At 44.4% G+C, this 22,708-nt stretch overlaps 1 protein-coding gene across 1 annotated transcript in view; it reads right to left on the bottom strand.

Moving 5' to 3' along the window:
• The window catches only part of APOLTP (apolipoprotein lipid transfer particle homolog), a 1,141,779-nt gene that overhangs the window by 485,482 nt on the left and 633,589 nt on the right, over positions 1-22,708 (bottom strand). The window lies entirely within an intron of this gene.

The raw sequence follows: 22,708 nt of genomic DNA, 5'->3' as shown, positions 1-22,708 counted from the left end.
CTCTTCTTCCTCTCAGAATGTCCTCTTAATCTAGAAGTGTTCTAAAGTTATGGGGGCACAGCTCAAGTGCTTATACCAGTTTCTGCCTTTCCTTCCTTTAAAGTATGCAAACTTCAAAGGAAAGTCTCTGAAGTGCTCAAGACCCTGCCTTCCCCTGACCTGGCTTCAGACACATCACAAGGGAATGGAGACAGCTTTGTGTGAGGACAGGCACAACCCTATTCAGGATCCAGTGACAGCTCCTACCACCACTCTAGCTCAGGAAGACCCATCAGCCTGGAAATGGGCCATCAGGATATGCAGGGAACACCCTATCCCCCCTTGTGTGACTGTCTAGAGTGAATGCTTATACAGCCCAACTATCACCCTCCCTCAGACGTGGATTGCACAGGCAGACATAGACACAGAATTGTAAAGCAAGAAAAAACCCACTTTCTAAAAGTGGCATTTTCAACCATGCAATTTAATAACCAACTCCACTAAAATATGTACTTTTAAATTGTGAGTTCAGGTACCCCAAGCTCCAATTCTCTATTTCATCCCAATTGGAAATGAGACTTGTAATAGGTTACAAGGCAGAGCTAATGAAAACCTATGGAAGCGATAATCCTTCCAATAGTGAAAAATGAAATTAGCAGCATTTCACTATCAGGACATGTAAAACACATCAGTACATGTCCTACCTTTCACATGCACTGCACCCTGCCCCTAGGGCTGCATTGGGCCTACCTTAGTGGTGCCTTACATATAGTAAATAAGACAGTTAGGGACTGTCAAGTGGTTGCACTTGCCAGGTTGATATGGCAGTTTAAAACTGCCCACACAGACACTGCAGTGAAAGATCGGAGAAGTGGTTGCAGGGCTACTCATGTGGGTGGAACAATCAGTGCTGCAGGCCTACTAGTAGCATTTGATCATGGATTACCAGTTACAGATAACCTTTACATATGGAGTACTTGCACTTTAGGAGTGGACAGCAGTGGTAAAGGGCTCAGGGTCCTAAAATAAGCAAAATTTAAATGCAGCACACCATCAAAAACAGGAGGTCTGAAGAAGGAAAAGACAGGGGAAAAACACACCAAAAATGCCAGGTCTAACATGTGTCCTCCTAGCAGAAAGTGGGGAGAGTTACCCAGCCTCATGGAAGTTCTCTTCATTAAGGTGAAAGAACCTGGACAGACCGTCAGCATTAGCTTGCTCTGTGCCAGGCGGTGTTTCACCGTAAAGTCCATTCAGGACATGGACCACCTCAACAGTTTTGGGCTCTCACCCCTCATTTGTATCAACCATCTGAGGGGCCTGTGGTCTGTCGGAACCCGGAAGTGAGTCCCAAACAAATAGGGTCGTAGCTTATTCTGTGTCCCGACCACAGCAAAAGCTTCCCTTTCAATTGCTCTCCACCACTGTTCCTGGTTAGCCCTCTTCGTTCCACTGTGAAAGCATGGCTCCCACACCATGCTCTGAGGCATCAGTCTGCACCGCAAACTCCTTACAGAGGCCAGGAGCCTTGAGCATAGGCGCTGTGCACATGGCCTCCTTCATGGTATCTATTAAATTTGAAAGCTTTTATTCGGTTAAATAGATCAACCATAAAAGCAATACAGACATAAAACAATCTACAATAAAATCAAAAGATTATGAAACAGTGGGATTGAAGGTGCAAATACATCAAAGTTCGTAAACATAATGATTCAGACACAAAAGTGCAAGTGCATATTTCACATGAAGGCCCTATCATTTTACTAGGACATGTGTCGTCCTAATTCGAAAGTGCAAATGCATATAATTACATGATACCCTTAAAAACATACAATCAAATGTCAATGATCATAGATTTCCTAATACTAATAGATTTCAAAAGAAAAGTAGCTAAAGAAAAACACAATTGTGGGTCATCCAATCTGAAGAGCAAATTCATGGCATCTTTAGTAGATCTTATATTATGGTATACAAAGAATGGTTTTAAATAAAATTTCCTAAGGTGAGAATAAAATATACAAAATAATAACATATGGCTGCAGCTTTGGCGAGAAACTCCATCACATGGGCATGGGTGAGCAGAACACTGTTTCATAACTGGAAAATTAACAAGATGGTGTACAATGGCCAATCTTATACGTGTCAGCACAAATCGGTGCGAGGCTCTTGTCACGGCTGTCAGGTAAGTTTGGAAACCCTGTTTAAGATCCAGTTGCAGATAAAAGATTGGTTCTTTGTAACACAGGAACGGGCCTCTATTTTGTTAGCTGGCAAGGTTAGTTTTATCACAGTTCTAGCAACAGAGGCAGTACACCCAGGATCCAATCGGATATCACAATTAAATAGAAATTTAAACCAATAAATAATATAATTAAGCCAGGGTATTCTTAAGCAGTTCTCTAGTTTGAGGCAGTCCCGTATTATAGATTGAGTGAGCAATGTCTACTCTTTTGACCATATAGGTTTCCATAATAGAAGAGGTTGTGTTGAAGCCAGATCTGAAATATATTTAATGCCCACCTCACAATGAATCAGTTCCGTAGAGGCAGATGAAGGGACACAAAGCAAACGTTTTAAAAATGAGTTTTCAGTTTGTTGTAGTATATTACCTTGACAGTGACCCTAAACACCTGCCCCATAAAGAGCTGTGGTGATGCATCGTATCTCATAAATTGTCAACATATCTTTGATGAGTTGGTTGCCCAGTTTGGCCGCAAATCTAAAAATACCATTTATATTTCTAAGCTTCGAAGAACAGGCATTTTCCTTCATGGAATCAAAGGCTGTCTGGCATGCCTTGGTTCAGGTCACCTGGTGTGGCTGCTTCCTTGAATTCAGCCCAGTCAAGGGGGCAACAATGGTGTCAAACCCCTTGAAAAATCTGCTGCAGTACCTTTTGAGACCTAAGAAGGCTCTCACCTCTGTCTGGGTCTAGGGGGGTGCCCAAGTCAGATAGTTGTCAATCTTTGGATGTAGGGGCGCCACCTGGCTGATTTCAATCTGGTGCCTCCAGTACACCACATACCCCTACCCTATCTGGCACTTACTGGCCTTAATAGTGAGGTCTGCCTTCTGCAGGGCCTTCAACCCTTCCCAGAGGTGGTGCAAGTGGACCTCCCAAATGGAGCTGAACAAAGCAATGTCATAGATGTAGGCAGTACTGAAGTCCTCCAATCCAGCCAGGACCTGGTTGTACAACCCCTGAAAGGTCACAGGGGTGTTCTTCAACCCAAAAGGCATGACCTTGAACTGGTAGTGCCCTTCTGGTGTTGAGAATGCTGACCTCTCCTGTGCGATTAAGGCAATCTGCCAGTACCCAGACATTAGATCAAACATAATTAGCAACTTGACAGCTGCCAGCCAATCAATGAGGTCCTCAGCTGACCAGGCTGAAACTCAGCCAGAGTGGTATTCTGTGGACGTTTCATGTCCTCCTAGTTGCTTCCAAGTTTGCTTGAGCGAGTTTCCAGAAGCAGGCTGTCTGGTTTCAGAAGACCAGCATGCAATCGAATACATCCTGGGTGGTTTTCTAGGAGCTTCCTCCCATCCCTCCTTGACCAAACTGAGAGGTCCTCCAACAGCTCAAGGGGTTAAAGCCAACCCCCTTCTGCAGTACCTCCCTGTAGGAGAAGCGAAGGCATGGCAAGAGGACTACTCACTTACGCCTAACGGGTTCTGACAGACCCTTACTCATGCCTTTCAGGGTACAATTGAATCTCTCAACCAACTCAATACTCTGAGGGTGGTGAATTTGTAGTTCAGTTCAAACTCCTGACACATGGCCTTCATGTACGGTGACATGAAGTTAGTACCCTGATCAAAAACCACCTTCTTGAGGAAACCCACATGGGTAAAGTTCCCCATTAGTGCCCCTGCCACGACGGACACTGTCACTGTCCTCAGAGGGATAGCTTCTGGGTACCGGGTGGCATGGTCCGGGAAACATCCATAACAATGCAGTCATTACATTGCACTGCATTTACATTGCATGCCATCACAACACTTGCTATTACAATGCATGTCACTACAACGCATGCCATTACAACGCATTATAAGTAGGTAATGGAGATTTTTTGGTTTTAGGGTGGGTATGGGTTTTGGGGTAGATGGGAATAGTAATTTTTAACCCTACACTATCCAACACTTTCCCTATTGTTGCACTCACTGGAGTGGGAATAGTAATTTTTACCCCCACACTTTCCAACACTCACCCTACTGTTGCACTCACTGGAGTGGGAATAGTCATTTTTACCCCTACACTATCCAACACTTATCCTTCTGTTGCCCTTAAATTATTATGCATTTTAATGGTATGCATTGTAATGGAATGCATTGTAATGGTAGTTTTTAAAAATGAGTTGTAAAATCATGCGATGTAATTGTAGTTGCGATGTAAAAACCACATTGTAAAAGCATGCGTTGTAATTGTTTGCGTTGTAACATCATATATTCCATGGTCCACTAGGAGCAGGATGAACCTGTTGCCCATGGCTGTCTTGGGATCCAGAGGTCCCAAAATGTCAATGCCCACCCACTCGAAAGGGGTGCTCACTACAGGGAATGGTTAGAGGGGAGCCTTACATCTCCACCTACTCTTGCCACTTGCTTTGGAAATCTGACAAGACCTATAAAAAAAATTAACTGATTGCCTTTGCATTTGAGGCCAGTAAAAGTGGGTAACAAGCCTGTCAAAGGTCTTTGGTCTGTCCCAAATGTCCAGCCAAAGGCACAAAATGAGCCAAACCCAGTAGCAAATTTCTGAAGCACTGGGATTCCACCAGCACACTAGTTGCCCCAGGCTCAGCAACCTTAGGCTCAATATAAAAGAGACCATTCTTCCAGTAGAACTAATGGTGATTTAAAAACCAACTTCAATTAAAGATGTACTAATACATTGTGAGTTCAGGGACCCCAAACTCCAAATCTTTATCTCTTCCAAATTGGAAGTTACACTTCTAAGCTTCTAAGCGGTTACAAGGCAGCTCCAATGATAATCTACGGGGGAGATAGTCCTTGCAAAAGTGAAAAAGGAAATTAGCAGTATTTGACTTAGTCCTTGCAATAGTGAAAAAGGAAATTAGCAGGATTTGACGCATCAGTACATAACCTACTTTTCACATACACTGCACCCTGCCCTGGGGGCTAACTTGGGACTAACTTTAGGGTGCCTTACATGTAGTTATAGGGAAGGTTAGGACGTAGCAAGTGGTTGCACTTGCCAGGTTGACATGACAGTTTTAAACTGCCCACACAGACACTGCAGTGGCAGATCTGAGACATTGTTGCAGGGCTACTCGTGGGTTACACAATCTGTGGTGCAGGCCCACTAGTAGCATTTGATTTACAAGCCCTGGGCACACATGGTGCACTTTACAAGGGGTTTACTAGTAAATCAGATATGCCAATCATCGATAACCAATTACAGATACACTTTGCACTTTAGCACTCGACAGCAGTGCAAGAAAGTGACTTAGCTGTGCCACACTGAGTCTCTTTCAAAGCACCAGGATGCCTCATATTTACAATGATATGTCGTATCCTTAGCTGCCATGTGCCACTGCAGGCACCTTTGCACCATGGTGCATTTTAGGAGAGATTGTTTTTGGGCAGGTGTCCCTTCCTGCACAAAAACAATCAAGAGAGGTCATTTCCTCTTTCTATGTGTGCTTCAAAATGCAGTACACATAGAAAGAGGAAATGAAAACATTTCTCCTCTTTACGCCTCCCAATGCCTCCCCTGTGGAGGCGTAGCATTCTGACGCATCCCCAGGTTTATGAAAGGTTGTAAATCTGGGAATGTGGCAGAAGCCATGGGTGTTATGTGAGAACACCGACAGCAATATTCATGGTACGCCACTTTCACACAAAGTGCTGCATGAAAAGGGTATGTATTTACAAGGACACGAAAAGCCACTTAGGGTGGCTTTACAGGTCCTTGTAAATATGGGGCAGCAAAATGCGCCGCAGGTGCATCGCAAAAAACTGACATACCTGCGGCGCAAGGGGTTTGTAAATAAGGCCCCCACTTTCTAATATCTAGCAAGATTGTCACATAATTCACTTTACTTTTCTCTGCCTGCCTCCAAACTGATAGGAGTTTGCAAACACTCATCCACATGTTAAAACAAATAAGCAGCAATTTGTCAGAAGACACATTCTGACATACGACCTCAGTCTTTGAAGCAGCGAATGTGACATGATAAACGCATACGTTAAAGGCATCTTTAATTATTGTGTAGACTTTGCTTGCGACTCACCAGTGGGTTCAGTTTGGGAAACACTGCTAGATTTCATTTTCTGTACTTAATATGAAACTGCTCTTATAAAAAAGTTTTCTGACACACGTTGGGCCATGCATGACCTGTATAAAAACTCAAATATCTAGCCAATTTATCATCATCATAAATTCTTTATTCAGTTGACCAAAACAACCATAAAAGAGTGCAATAGACATAATATAAAATCATCTCAGTGAAACATTCTCACATAAAAATACCAGTCATTAAAACCCATAGACAGCATAATCAGTGCAGAAATTGATCAGGTCTCCATCTCCTACATTTCAATCCAGCTCGTAAAAATCACCAAACAGCAAACATTACAAATTCATTGGGGAGCATCTGCAGGTCACCCAAGGCCGGGTGTACTTGAGACCAATTAACTAAATTAATAAATATTGTCAGAGTAGTACAATAGTCAGATCCAGCTGACCATATAGATGCATTCCAACAAGTGGGAGTAGATCCAGCGAGGATATCCTCAAGCTTAGAATAATTTAGCTTTTGGTTGTTGATTTGCATTAATTGCTTATGGCCACTTGGTTGTATGATAATGGAGTGAAGAGAGTTTAATGAATAGCTGTGCAGCGTTTACATTGTTATATATAAAAAATCCATATATCTCAATGATCTGCAATAAAGATGAAATGTAACGATTAAAAAGAGGAGATTATGTGATTGACGCTTTTTGTGTAGTGTCCACTACAGACAGTGCTGCTGAGCGGGGGGCACTATGCCAGCAACAACAATCAAAAGCAGACCTTCATCTCAATCTGTGCTAACAGTCTGGCTGACATATTTTTCTTAAACATATTTAAAGCCTCTGGCAGGTCAAACAAAATCATTATGTAGGTCTGGCTTTAAGTCAGTTCTGGCTTTTTTGACCACAATCACTTAGCATGCTGGAATTTGTAAAGCCCATTCTTACAAAGTTAATGGCGAAACAACAATGCCAAAAATACAATGTGCTAAAATACCACTTGCTCACTCAGAACATATACAACACTTTGAAAATTACTGCTGCATTCATTTATCCTCTTTAAAAGTCACTCAAACACATGATTCACAACATGCTATTGGCAGACCTGTCATCATAAAAGTGTCCACAATGTGATCCATTTTCAGAAATGAGGGGATGACATGTTAGGGTTTCTTTGGAGGTCCCCCTTTTAAAACCTATTCCCAGCCATGACATGACTGACAAAACATAACTGACTGCTTATTATGGAGTGGCTCGCTGACACTCTGTTTACTTTCACTAAAATCACACTATTGTTTCTCAGCTTGATATCTGTCTGTCTTCTCTACCAACATACTAAATTCTCCTCTTAGCCAACTCCTGGCGTTGCCTCTGACATCTCTTCACACCCAGGGGCAGTGCTACAGTTTGGAGAACACTGCTGCAGTTCCTCCTCGAAGACAGAGATAATTACTGGCTCTATCCATTCCAACCTGGATGGGCTGTACAAGATGATGACTTTCAATAGAGGCCCACGAAATAAAATGACCACCCTCTAGAATAAGTTAGGGGGGTGTTCAGCGTCAACCTAGACTAAGAAGGATCAGCTGGATCAAGGGATGTCTGCTTTGAAAGAATGCCTTGGCTCTGTATGTGTGACAACACAATCAATTAATATGAGCTGGCTTTTGGATCAGTTAGAAGTGTCAGCTTAATCGTTTTGAAAGATTACCAGTCAGCCTAATTTCCTGCAAGTCTTGACGTTTTCAGGTCTTGGAAAAATAGATCAGGACAAATTTAGAAAAATGGGCTGCTTTGATACCCTAAGAATAATTAAAAATGACTTAAAAATGCAGCCTGAGTACACGAAATTATCATAAAAACAAAGGTTTAGACCTGGCATCCTTGGCATGGTTTCCCCTGACTTTTTGCCTTCAGGCCTGCTGTTTGTACTGTTTTTGCTGGCTTTAGGAACCTGAGCCCTTTACCACTCCTAACCAGTGCTAAAGTCCAAGTGCTCTTTATTTATAACATGGTAACATTGGCTTATTAACAATTTGCACATAAGTCCCTAGTAAAGTGTGCTACATGTGCCCAGGGCCTGGTAATTAAACGCTACTAGTGGGCCTGAAGCAATGAGTGTGCCACCCACTTAAGTAGCACTTTAAATATGCTTCAGGCCTGGCACTGCAGAGCCTGTGTTTACAGTTTTAAACTGCCATGTCGACCAGGCAAGTTAACCTACTTACGCAAAATGTAGGAGTTTGGTGCCACTCCCATATCGGTGCGTCCGGTATGGAAGTGGCACAATACTCCTAAATTTTTTGATGGTTTTTCCTATGCGTGGATGAGGGCAGACTACATTTCCGGGCTGCACACACAAAAGACTGAGCAGAATATTATTCAACAGTCAAATAATTGTGGAGACAGTTGTGCACTTGGACATTCTCGCTTTGAAATTAATCTACTTACCAGGCCCAAACCTTCCTTTTTATTACATATAGGTCACCCCCCTAAGGTAGGTCATGGACAGCCCATGGGGAGGGTACATAATATATTTTAAAAGTAGGGCATGTATTTTTAAGTTTTCCAGGTCCTGATGGTGAAATACTCTTAAATTTGTTTTTCACTAGTGCATGGCCTATCTCTCCTATAGAATAACATTGGGATTGCCTTATTACAATTTATAAGTGACATTTCCATTTGGGAAGAGATGGGACCCCCAAATTTGGTGTCTCTGGAAATCACAATTTAAAAACACAATTCATGGTGAAGTCTGTTTCCAAATTGAAACCCTAAAAATCGCACTTTTAGAAAGGTGCCATTTTCTTAATGTAACTATTTGGCTCTTCTGTCTGTCTCTGGAATACACGTCTGGGGTGGGTGACAGCTGGCTTTCTGCATTCCCTGTAGACAGCAATGCATAAAGGAAGGGTAGATGTGACTGAGTGCCCATCTGCATGCTGATTGGTCATCCTGAGCAGGATGGGAGGGAGGAGTTGATACTTACACCTGAAAGGACTGTGTCCTGTCTCCACACAAATGATTGCATCCCCTGTAGTGAGTCTGGAGCCAGGGAAGGAAAGAACAGGATTATTTGCACTTCAAAGCATCCCCCCAACATCAAAGGCCCAACTGGGTATAAGTACTGGACCTCTAAGATCACCAAATCAGAACACTTCTGGAACTGATGACATTCAATCAGGAAGAAGGACTGCTGTGCTGCTGGAGGCACTGCCACTTTTCTGATCTGTCAAGCAGTGCCACTCCAGTCCTGGGCCCTTGGAAGTGAGCTTAAAGTGCCTTATCTTCCAGAATCCATGCATTGACCTCATTGTGCCATTCAGAACTGATGCATTCCCGGCATTGTGGAACCAGATCGACGCATTGCCCCTGGGACTGCTGCATCGTCTTCGGAATCAATGCATTGCCACGACTGCATGAAGAAGATCGATTCACCTCTACGACGTGGAGAAACCCGGCGCATCACATTCGGAACCTTCACACCTCGGAACCGGTGCATCACTCATGGACTCGAGTTAGCACTGCCATTGCGTTGAGAAATCCGGCACATCACCCCAACTGTGTGAGGATCACTGCTGCATCTCGTTGCTTGTGACCAGGATCAAGGTACCTTTGCCCTGCGTGGGTCCTATATCTGTCCCGTGCTTCATTGCGGTCAGCCTGAACTCTTGGCTATGTCCTGGTCCAGCGTGACCAATTAACTCTTTAGGCACTTACTGCTTCTAAACGCTTTTTTCTGCATTTAATCTTTATGCAATTCATATCTCGACTTCTACTGATTGGATATTTGCCTTTTTGTTCTTCTTTAATTTATAAAATTATTCTCTATTTGTCTAAACTTTTGTGGTGTTTTCACTTTGTTGCTGTTTGAAGTATTGCACAAATACTTTACATATTGCCTCTTAAGTTAAGCCTGACTGCTCTGTACCAAGCTACCAGAGGGTGAGCACAGGTTAACTTAAAGTGTGTTTCTGACTTAGCCTGACTAGAATTGTGGCTCCTGCTCAGACAGGGGGCATAACTCTGTCAATCAGAAACCCATTTCTAACATTGGTGATCAGCAGTGAGGCTAGGACATGTATTTGTGCAGTGCCATACAGTGCTTGGTGTCCACTACTATCCATATAGACCAACTTGAGCCTTTTTAAATTTTCCCTGACTGGCATTTGTAACTTTTTTCCTGAAGTCATGTCTCCGACTGGAGGTGTTGCATCTGTAGGTGCAAAAATCAGTTTTGAGCTGGTCAAACGTGAGAGTTATACTGTGGTTCAATTCAAGGATTTTTGCAAGGGGGTTGAGATTTTCATAAAGGGACTCACCAGGAAGCTGGAGATGCAAAAGCAGCTGAGGGCCTGGGCAGAAGCTTGTGATGCAGTACCTGTAACCCCAGAGGATGACGAGGAACTGGATGATGATGAGGAACTGGACCAGGATTCTATAGAAAATCTGGAACTGCCTGTGGGGAAGGGGGCCAACATCCAGTCAGGGCAGGTTCCCACCAGGGCAGGGAGCAGTGTATCATGAAGAGTCCTGTCCCCAGAGGTATATGTAGGACAGGAGAGAGGAGAACAAATTTAAATTGGAGCTGCTAAGCTCAAAATGGAGAAGAAAATTACTGCAGAACATTTGGCTCATAATAGGAGCCTTAAAGAGATGGACAAAAAGGCCAGGAGAGCTGAGTCCACCCAAGATAGTGCCATGATTTCTTCAGTATCCTCTGACAAGAGAGTACACATACCGAAGGGTTTAGTGACTGACTATGGAGTGGGAGATGACATAGACAGATGGTTTGAGGTGTATGAGATTGTTTTGCAGATGCACAAAATCCCTGAGGGGGATTGGGGGCTCGTCTGTGGAAACATAGCCCTACTGAGGGGAGGGACAACCTACTGGCCCCAGAAAGGAGTGACATGATGAGGTATCCCTCCATGAAGGAACACTAAATCAGGAAATATGGTTTGACCCCACAGAAGTATGGGCAAAAGTTTAGGGACAGTCTAAAAGTATCCCACAGACATGGGTGGATTGTGTTGATACTTTGTGCAAGGTACTGGTTGGTAGCGTGAAGATGAGTGATGTTAGGATGATTAGGGTCTGTATAACTTCATTGCAAAAGTGCAAATGTTTAGTCTTTGTTTTACAGATCCATGCCAGCACTTGATTGATAGTAAACTCTCTGACCCCAGGGAGATTGCTGAGGAGGCGGACCGCTGGGTCAGCACCCAGTTCCACAAGAAGGTATCTGGGGTGAGTCTACCACCAGTTTCTGAGGCAGTTCACCTCTCTGTTCTCACTTACCCCAGGAGTCACTACATGGTTGGTGCACCATTGATAATCATACTGGGGTCAGCATTCTTGTAAAGAACAATATGTACAGGTTACCCGACAAGGTGAAAGCCAGCATCAAAGATGAGGTCTCTAAGAGGCTGGTGTTAGGGGTTATTGAGCCCTCAAACAGCTATTGGTCCTGCATAGTGGTGTTGGTCCCCAAGACTGCCCCACCACGTGTCACACCAGAACTCCGGTTCTGTGTAGATTACTGTGAGCTCATTGCGATCACCAACACTGACGCACACCCCATCTCCAGAGCTAATGAGCTCATTGTAGAAAAGTGGAATATTACGTGGTGCAGCTGTGAAGCCTTGTAATATTATCACAATACCCCAAAGATGGTCCTCGGACTCACACAAAAAAATCCTTAACTCAGTCCTGGTAGAGTGGCAAAGAGCAGTCAGGCTTTGCTAGTGGAACATGTGTTAAGTATTTCAGAGTACCAACATGGACAATAAGTAATTGACACGACTTGAGAGAAATCTGACACCAATTTATAAAGATATAATGGATTTGTATCTTAATTTAGGCACCAAAACGAATGGAATAGCATACATATAGCAAGAGTTATAGATTTCTGAAGCAATATTGAGTCAGTGAAGAAAAATACATAATAAAGATAACATTGCGGTCAATGGCAAAAATGACTAGTGACAATCGGTTACTTGTAGGTTGAGTTACATAGAACCCTTACAGGGTTATGGGCAATGTTTCCCCAGGACTATGACCACGACTGTCAGATCAATTGTACCTCGCCCTTGGAATCTAGGTGCAGATTTATCCTTGCTGTCCTTGGTGCTCACCGAGCGCCACAGTGGTCCTGATTTTACCCCTTACCCGGTGCCTCATAAAATAGAATGCAATAACACAACAGATACACAGCTGCTGACATCAGAGGATGGTTGCACAGTGTCCCCAGTAGATTCAGAGTTGAATGTGGGGGTCAGTTACCCGATTGGTGACCAACGATGCCTTGGCGGCGATAAGCACAGCGGAAAGGTAATGGAACTTCACTGGGTCCGGGGAAGTGTGCAACGAGCCTGTAACTTCAAGCCAGGTGAGACTTCAACTCCCACCAATGCACTGGACTACCTGGATTTGGGCGATCCCACAGAGGGCCCGATGGCCAGCGATTTTTTGGATCCGGCGAGTTTTTTACCTGCAGTTTGCTGTGGACTCAATCCAGTAGTCCAGGGGAAACTGAGGGTACTTCTGGCTTCCACAGGGATCCCGTTCTTCAGGAGTGCTGGGTTTTAGCCAAAGATGAGGGTCATTCACTCAATTCCAAGTCTGTTACCTCTGAGACAAAGTATTCAATTTTTGCTTTGGTGCTGTGGGCAAAGTGCTGCTGTCAGCGACACAGATCTCCTCTTGGTCCTTCCTTATTGCAAGTTGTTCAGATCTCAGGTTCTGGTGCCAGGAGGGTGCCTTAAATCCTAGATTTAGGGGAGTTAGAGGAGTGGGAGCAAGTAGCCAATGGGCAGCTAGTCCCTGCATCTACTTTGCCCCTGAGATGACCACATTCGGGCTGTAGATTGTCTTTTCTACCCACTTCCCAATATTTCCACCCTCCTAAAGATGGCAGAATTCCATTTTAGGTGTACATATCAGGCTGCTCACCCTGGGAGTGTGGCCATCCTTTCTGGAGGTGTACACCTACTGCATACCTAATTTCCCTCATTGCCTGGGGAAAGTGTCCCGATGCATATCAGAGGTGGTGCAGCCTTTGAAGCTGACTGCTCTGATGTGTCATTTCACTAGCCTGCTGAGGAGGAGGAGGAGGGAGGTATTAGGTCCCTTCTGTGTGTCTATACTCCCAGAAGAACCCTTCGCTCAGCATCTAAGAATTTACTCTCGGTCCCCAGAGTTGTGAAAGCAAAATGGGGTGGTAGAGCTTTCTCCACCTTAGCTCCAATACTTTGGAACTCTCTCCCTCCTGAACTCTCCAGCCAGGCTTCCCTGTTGATCTTTAGGAAATCCCTAAAGACCTGGCTTTTCTCTCAGGCTTATTAGAGGCCTTGGTTTTCGGTGGTCATAATGGTCTTCACTTGGTAGCCTGGACATTACTTCCCCCCTGCCCAGCATTTTTACCTAACTCCTGAGAGTGATCACGCTGCCTGGCAGGAGGTAAGAATCCTGTCTTGGCAGCAGCAGGCTCGGGAAAGTGCGAGCTGGTCAGCCAGAGCTCAGTGAAGCTTTGGCAACCATGTGGGCAACCTCTAAGGTGCAACCTGGGTGCCTGCCACATCACCCAAGGTATGATAATCATTTCAGGTTTAAGAAAGCACGTTGTTTGATCCAAAGATCGCATATTTGAGTGGTACCATAATGGCGCTGCCAATCCCAAGAATGCTAAGTTGGCAGCCTATGTTATCAAATGGACCACTAACACTTGCAGTAGTTTCCAATGGGGAACACCACTATAGGGACAAATAGGATTGCACTTATATGTCCACATCTTTAATATAATGCACCCTGCCCCCTGGGCTGAGAATGCGTTCCTTAGGGTTGTCCCACATATATTAAAGATAGTGCATTGACTGTGCCAGACATGGTGAGGGTACAGTTGAGTTCGAGCAGTTTGAACTGCTTCTGCAGTCTGCAATGGCAGGCCTGCTGTCTGTAGTTTGCTTGAGTCACCTAGGGTGGCACAAAACCCTGTTTCAGCCCTGGGGAGACTTTTACCATCTATGTACTGGATACCCATGGTACCATATACAAGGGACCTATAAGGGGGTAAAGCCTTTAGCAATTTGGGATTAGCAAGTCAAACATAACATTTTGGTAGAGCGCACAGGCAGAGGAGTCTGGGCATCAAAGTTATAAACCATCAGCATTTGGAGCAAAAACTGGGGTGCAACCATACAAAAGAGGCACTTACCTAAACTCATAGATCGGCTTGGAGCTGCCAAGTTCCTCAGCACCTTAACTTATTGTCTGGGTAATGGCAGATTGCCTTGCCCTAAGGGGCTAAAGAGAGGTCTGCCTTCTCTACACCAGAAGGGCACTTTCAGTTCCGGGTCTTGCCTTCTGGGTTGAAGAACGCCCCTGCCAACTTCCAGAGGTTAGTCAACCAGTTCATGGCTGGGTTGGAGAACTTGTGTGTCGCCTACCAAGACGACATGGTGATCTTCAGCTCCAGTCGGTAGGACAACTTCTACCACCTCTAGGAAGTGCTTCGGGCTCTGCAGAGTGCAGGCCTGACTATCAAGGCCAGTAAGTGCCAGTTAGGGCAGCGTTAAACGGACTACTTAGGACTTCACAACACGAAGTGCCTCGCATCCCCGGAGAAGAGGATCGACGTCGCAGCAGACGCCGCCGCATCACCGGGAAGCGTGTCACAGGAGAAGAGGATCGACGTAGCATCAGACGCCACCACATCTCCGAGAAGCGTGTTGCAGGGCCTGACGCGGCTCATCTCCAGAGAAGAGGATCGATGTCGCAGCAGATGCCACCGCATCACCAGGAAGAGTGTCGCAGGGTCTTTCGCAGCTCGCATCATTGTGGAAGCAACTCGCATCACCAGGGGAGAGGATTGACATAGCAGCAGACGGCGCCGCATCACTCGGAAGCGTGTCGCAGGGCCTGTCGCGGCTCGCATCGTGTAAAGCATCTCGCATCGCAGGAGAAGAGGATCGACGTCGTCGCAGATGCCGCTGCATCACTGGGAAGCGTGTTGCATCAAGGAGAAAGGGCCATCTTTATTTCTTTGCACCAGATCTTCGACGCATCACCGTCCTTGCATGTAAGGGACTACCGCATCACCTTTCCTGTAACACTTTTGTTGCCCTTCGTGTCACATCTTAAGGTGCATTGACTCAAAGTGCCGCATTTTAAAATCTAAAGAGAACTAAGCTAATTCTATCATTTTAAGTACAGTATTGTGGATTTTTGCCGTTTGTGGTCTTGTGATAAGTCAATATAAGGAAAACTTATTTTTTATATAAAACATGTGTTGTGTCCATCTGTAGTGTTGCCACTTGATTACTGTATGTGTTCACAAATGCTTTACACACTGCCTCTGAGATAAGCTTGTCTGCTCGGGCCAAGCTACCAAGGGGGTGAGCGGGGGTTATTTTTAGGATTGTACACCCTTACCCTGACTAGAGGCAAGGGTCCCTATTTGTCACAAGTACCTACCTGTGCTAACTAGAGACACACAAATCAAACACCCTGCTTATCCCTTATCTTTTGACCGGGCTGTGAAAGGGATTGACTGAAAAGCTAGGTTACTTCCCCTTTCTGTACTGGAGGCTGATCTAGACCACTGATTAACTTGTCCATTATGTTGCTGGTCTGCAGGATGTTATCAAGGCAGACCGTTTCAATCCAATTCCTTGGCTTCGGCACATTAACAAGCTATTGTCTTCCTTGGATTGTCCGGTCTTTGGGAGGCTCCAGTTCCTGACCAGTTTTCCTCTAAAGAGCTCTTGAAACATAAGAATTGGCTTAGTACAATGCCTAAAGACTCTAAAAAAGCTACTAGTGCCACTCTATTGAGCTAATGTATATATTTCAAGCCTTCTTGTGGTCTCAAGATGTTCTGGGACTACATCACTGTGCTTTTGGACAGGAAGCTCTAATTCCAATCCAGAGTGGGCGCATTGCCACTGAGATCTTTCACCTCCAAATAGTAAGCTTTGGGATCTCCTGACTGCCCCGTATGTATACACTCAAGGGAAACTGTTCCCCATGTGTTCCTTGCATGCCCTACCTACGTGTGTGCATGCTGCTTCTGGATATCACTCATTTGTAGGCAGCTGGGCACTTGTAGGCACTACATTGCTCTGCGGAACCTTAGAACTGATTGCCACTCTTTGTACGCTTATGTGGTTACAAAGTAACTGGGCACAATGTGGATGCTCAGAAGGAATGCTCATTCTCGCCGTCGGAGCTAGAGCTGAACTCTCCATTAGATCCACCGGCTCCACTCTGCACTTTGTTGTATTCTTCTATTTCCAAGGGGCCACTTGTGCAGCCCCTGCATTTGGATCTTGACGTGTACTTTCATGATGTACTATAATCTACCTAGCAGCTGTCAATTGTGACTGTTGGCTTTGCACCATTCTGAATCGTTGGCACCATTATGCATTTTTGTACTATTTAAGTACCTGTTGACTCATTGCGTGTATGCTGACTTTTAGCTAATTAATATGTCTTTTATGCATTTTATGTGTACCTTCATGGCCCTAGTGGCAGAAATGACGTTGTATTTGACGTTGAACAAGCAAAAGCTCGACCACTCTGAGCTAGTACACAGCCTTTGCAACTCTTTTGTGGGCTTATGTTTCAATAAATGGTAGTTATCATTTGGCAGGCTTTCGCAGCCTGGACATGGAGTCAACATTACCTAGGAGCTTCAAAAACACCCAGGCATTAGAATCTGATACACTAACTAAGCAATGGCATGTGCAATATGTATTCTTGCAAACTACTGCATTGAAGAGCAGGACTTCCATGGTGTTACAGCATGCCTACAAAGGTCAATGTGAGTGCACTAGAAGGCAAGGACGGACTGAGGAGTAGGGCTCCAGAGCAAGACTTTCCTGCTTCCTGCACAAGCTCTGAAAGGGGCAAGTAAACTGCAACCTGCGGTATAATAGGGAAGGGCAGGCCATAGAGATCAGAGTAGGTGGTTGTGGGGCAGATGGAGGAATGATGGGCACCTGAAAAGAAAGAAATGCATAGTTGAAAATGAGTTGCTGAGTCACTGCTGCATGACAATAATCCATCTTCCATTCTTACAGCAGTGCATGGAAATTGAAGAATTATTTAGCAGGAATGCCAGAAACAATTGTAGGAGGATACAAACACTTCTCTTATTTCCGTATGATATATTGTTGAAAGACGACATTTATTAATATTTTTTTCATTGATTAGCGTTTTAGAGTTTTTTAGGGATCTGGGAATAACACAGATCTCCCTGTTTTTTATTCACATAAATACAGTAATATATTCAGCTAGGGCCAGATGTACTAAGGATTTTTGAGGTTGCAAACCATGTGGTTCAGAAAATCATAGGGGATGTGACCACAAAAATCTCTTTTCTAATGTACTAACCTAATATTACGGTTTGGAAAAGTTTTTGGGGATCACGAAATTGGGTTTTCAACCTGTACCGAATTGCAATTTGGAAGGGGCATGTTAGAGCCTTTACTTCTAAATTGCACTGTGGTAACCTATACATCCATGGTTTGTGACTGCAATTCTGTTTGCCAACCATTGATCAGTTACCTGCTTCCAAAATGAGGAAGTAACTAATTCATAAAGTTGAAGGAGTCCTCTTTACCTTTGTAAATCAGCGTGGCAACTTTAAGGGGGAGTATATTGTGGTCCATTGGTCTCTTTTTACAAAATAATGCTGCCTGGTTCCTTTAATGAACTAGGGATGCTTAAAAACAAACATATATATATATATATATATATATATATATATATATATATGTATGTATGTATATATATATATATATATATATATATATATATATATATATATACTACTATTATAAAGGAAGAACTTTGAACCTTTGAGGGGGGTAAACTCGGGAACCACAGCACCAATCCACACACCCGATACATTGTTGTAATCATCAGGGTGTGCAGATGGACGAAGGCTATATAAACATAATAAATATACGTTATTTAAAAAATTTACCGAAAAAAAGTAGTCCCTTGGAAGAAGCGCCAGCCACGACGTGCGTGCCCGACGTGAGGAGCGCGGGGAGGAGCGGCGTCCAGGAGCGCGAGGAGGACCGGCGGACATGGCGCGGGGAGGAGCGGTGAGGAGCGGCAGACAGGCGGTGAGGAGAGGCGGACAGGCGGTGAAGAGCGGCGGACAGGCGGGGAGGAGCGGTGAGCGGCGGATGAGGTAGGTTATTTATTTATTTATTTAGGAGAGGTGAGCGGCTGAAAAATGAAGCAAAAATGAAAATCGTGAGCAAGAGGATGCAAACGGAGCATTACAAAAGTGAGCCAAACGGTGCATTACAGGAGGAAAAAGTTACGTGTGCAGGTTACAAAAGCGTACATCGTGAGCAAGAGGAAGCAAACGGAGCATTACAAAAGTGAGCCAAACGGTGCATTACTGTAGGAAAAAGTTACGTGTGCAGGTTACAAAAGCGTAGAAAGTAAACATAGAGGTATAGGAGGAAAAAGTGACGTGTGCAGGTAGCAAGAGGAATCAAAAGGAGCATTAAAAAAGTGAGCCAAACGGTGCATTACAGGAGGAAAAAGTTATGTGTGCAGGTTACAAAAGCGTAGAAAGTAAACATAGAGGTATAGGAGGAAAAAGTGACGTGTGCAGGTAGCAAGAGGAAGCAAAAGGAGCATTAAAAAAGTGAGCCAAACGGTGCATTACAGGAGGAAAAAGTTATGTGTGCAGGTTACAAAAGCGTACAAAGTAAACATACAGGTATAATACTGCAATATATGGAGGACGGCTCTGGGGGACCCACGGACAATGTCGGGGCGGGCGGGGGCCCTGAAGCCTAATTGCTCCCGGACAACGTCGGGACGGGCTGCTAGTATATAATATATATATATATATATATCCACACAAACAGGATGCCCTTAAGATGAACTGATGAATGGGGTCCACATTGCAACTGCACGGCTTTCTGCTAAATAAAGGCTGTTACAACTTCCCCGCGTGCGGCATCTCCTTAAGGGCAACCTGTTTGTGTGTATATGTATGTGTATATATATATATATATATATATATATATATATATATATATATATATATATATATATATATATATATATATATATATATATATATATATATACGGGACATCAGACACAGCGCTATCTTCCAGCCCTGCCATCCCCGCCAAGATACGACGATCCCAGCAGAATACTGCATGCTGGGATTTGCAGTTCCTATCCACTTGGAGTTCCTTAGCAGGTGACACTGATCATGGCTAGGGGGAGGAGCTGACCCAAGTACTTACTTCACGAGGTGGGGCAGAACTGTGAGAGGCGTTTCCTGTTTCCATGCTGGGCGCTGAGGAGGCCACACGGCCGAAATGCATACGCCCGCCCGCTTTCATATGCCTGTGCTGCAATAAAGGTTCTCCGCTGTTTGTTCCCCCCAAGCGGCCTCAGACTCTTCTTTGTTGAAGACTTTTGTACATATTTTGCACTACCTTGCCAGTTTAGTGCTTCTGGGGCTCCCGCACGTTTGCAGGCTTGATCTCTACTGGCTGCGATGTGCTCCGGTGCATCTTACCTTGTTTCCGAGGCTTCGGATTGCATCAAGCCCATCATCGCGTTCAGGAGGAAGAAACACGGTGGCGGAGTCACTGCACTCTACTTTGGGCTCGGCGCACTGCCGCACGGGTCCCCGTGAATTGACACACCTGGATGTGCTGGTTGTGCGGTCTTTTGGGGGGCGCGAGGAGTCCTTTTCCTGTGGCTGGCAATGCGGGACATCAGACACAGCGCTATCTTCCAGCCCTGCCATCCCCGCCAAGATACGACGATCCCAGCAGAATACTGCATGCTGGGATTTGCAGTTCCTATCCACTTGGAGTTCCTTAGCAGGTGACACTGATCATGGCTAGGGGGAGGAGCTGACCCAAGTACTTACTTCACGAGGTGGGGCAGAACTGTGAGAGGCGTTTCCTGTTTCCATGCTGGGCGCTGAGGAGGCCACACGGCCGAAATGCATACGCCCGCCCGCTTTCATATGCCTGTGCTGCAATAAAGGTTCTCCGCTGTTTGTTCCCCCCAAGCGGCCTCAGACTCTTCTTTGTTGAAGACTTTTGTACATATTTTGCACTACCTTGCCAGTTTAGTGCTTCTGGGGCTCCCGCACGTTTGCAGGCTTGATCTCTACTGGCTGCGGCGCATCTTACCTTGTTTCCGAGGCTTCGGATTGCATCAAGCCCATCATCGCGTTCAGGAGGAAGAAACACAGTGGCGGAGTCACTGCACTCTACTTTGGGCTCGGCGCACTGCCGCACGGGTCCCCGTGAATTGACACACCTGGATGTGCTGGTTGTGCGGTCTTTGGGGGGCGCGAGGAGTCCTTTTCCTGTGGCTGGCAATGCGGGACATCAGACACAGCGCTATCTTCCAGCCCTGCCATCCCCGCCAAGATACGACGATCCCAGCAGAATACTGCATGCTGGGATTTGCAGTTCCTATCCACTTGGAGTACTTCACGAGGTGGGGCAGAACTGTGAGAGGCGTTTCCTGTTTCCATGCTGGGCGCTGAGGAGGCCACACGGCCGAAATGCATACGCCCGCCCGCTTTCATATGCCTGTGCTGCAATAAAGGTTCTCCGCTGTTTGTTCCCCCCAAGCGGCCTCAGACTCTTCTTTGTTGAAGACTTTTGTACATATATATATATATATATATATATATATATATATATATATATATATATATATATATATATATATATATATATATATATATATATATATATATATATATAATCAAACAAGGTTGCCCAAACGCTTGACACCCACAGCTTTGTTATTGGATCTTTTATTCACCACAGGTAAGATGGAAACACCATTTTTGCACGGCCGGATCATTGTCCTAAACGTGTTTCAGGCTTCTTCAGCCCTTGCTCACTGGGGTCTCATGGAGGAAACAGCTGCGTCGCTTCGCGCTCTGCTTACGGCGCTTGATATATACATTGCCGTGATGGGCGTGGCATAGTTGCATTCTGGTCTTGATAGTTTTTACAATGCCTGTAGTAGTTTGCCACTGTACCTCCATTTGAAATTCAAAGTCCTTTAGTAGGTCGCTGCATTAAAAACACTGTAATCCAGCCAGTGTACCTGGAGGAGTATGATCCACGAAGTTTCCAACAAGCCATTTCACGTTTCAACTGGCGCTGGGGAACCGCTACTCAGCGGCGGGGTTGTCTCGCGACCTTGGCTGACCGCTATATATTCAAACAAGGTTGCCCAAACGCTTGAGACACCCACAGCTTCGTTATCGGATCTTTTATTCACCACAGGTAAGATGATAGGAATAGGAACTAAGACTGAGTTCCTATTGTTCTCTACTGGATATTCCAATGCCAGAGCACAGCTTTGTTGTCTAGTTAGGAAGGCCTTTAGTTAACCCCATTTTGTTCATTCTGCTAAATCTTTGGTCTTTCTCTTGGATTCTAAGTCCTCACTTCACACACATTTAGCCAAGAAAGTGCATGCAGATTAATTACCAATTATGATTGATCAGAGACATAAAGCCTTTTCTCCCTCTGGGTAATTTTTTCAATCTGTGTAACAGACTCTTGTACTTTGTCATGTGGATGGTAAAAAACCGAGGCTGCGAATCTTCCAACAGGTATCTCATTCCCTCTGAAAAGTATTTTCATCTAATAAGCAACCAGCTTATAGGATTAGAGTAAGTGCCACATCATTACCATGATTACCATCTGTACCTCTGGAGTGTAACTGTAAATGTAAACTAGGGTGTTTGATCTGAAAGAGCTATCATAGTTGTTTAATATTAATTGGTGCTTTCCAGTGGCTCTCTCCTCTTTGTTGTTTCAAGATCCAACAAGTTCGCAAGAAAATTGCTTTACTTTAGCCATTCTCTGTGGCAGCAACTTTTTTCTAGAACTCTCTCAATATAACCTTAGACCTACCCCGTTTGCTAAGTTTTAGAGAGGAATTTAAAACATTTCTTTACAAAACTACTTTAAATCTTTGTTCGGGCTAAATTTATTGTTGTGCACTCATTGTTTTAAGTACGAGTAGGTTCTTCTTTTTATTTAGTTTTTATGTGATATCACATATTTCTTAACCCTGATGTATTTATGTAGATAATGCCAAATTATATTGTATTATTCATTCGCCGCACAATGCTCCATAAAACATTTTAGCTAGAATCGCAGTTTCTCCTAAAAAACTATATTTTTTTAAATGAAAAAGGCATGCATTAAAAATATATAGGTAAATGTGATTGAGCAGCCTAATCTGTGATTTTCTGCCACAAAGCACTAAATGTCGGTCAGCATGTGGCGCTTGTTTTACAGCGCTCTAACACCAAGGAAAGTCAAATCACAGTTGTAATGGAACACAGCATACAGCATGCTATTCCACACGTAAAACCCAAGTGTGGAAATAAGGGTTAAACGGCTAAGAACACAAGAAAATATAATAGGACGTC

The sequence above is a fragment of the Lissotriton vulgaris genome, chromosome 10 (genome assembly GCF_964263255.1).
Source record: "Lissotriton vulgaris chromosome 10, aLisVul1.2, whole genome shotgun sequence".
In the NCBI taxonomy this organism is placed as follows: domain Eukaryota; kingdom Metazoa; phylum Chordata; class Amphibia; order Caudata; family Salamandridae; genus Lissotriton; species Lissotriton vulgaris.
Note: the sequence above shows the minus strand (reverse complement) of the source record. Positions and strands in the feature narration are given on the sequence as shown.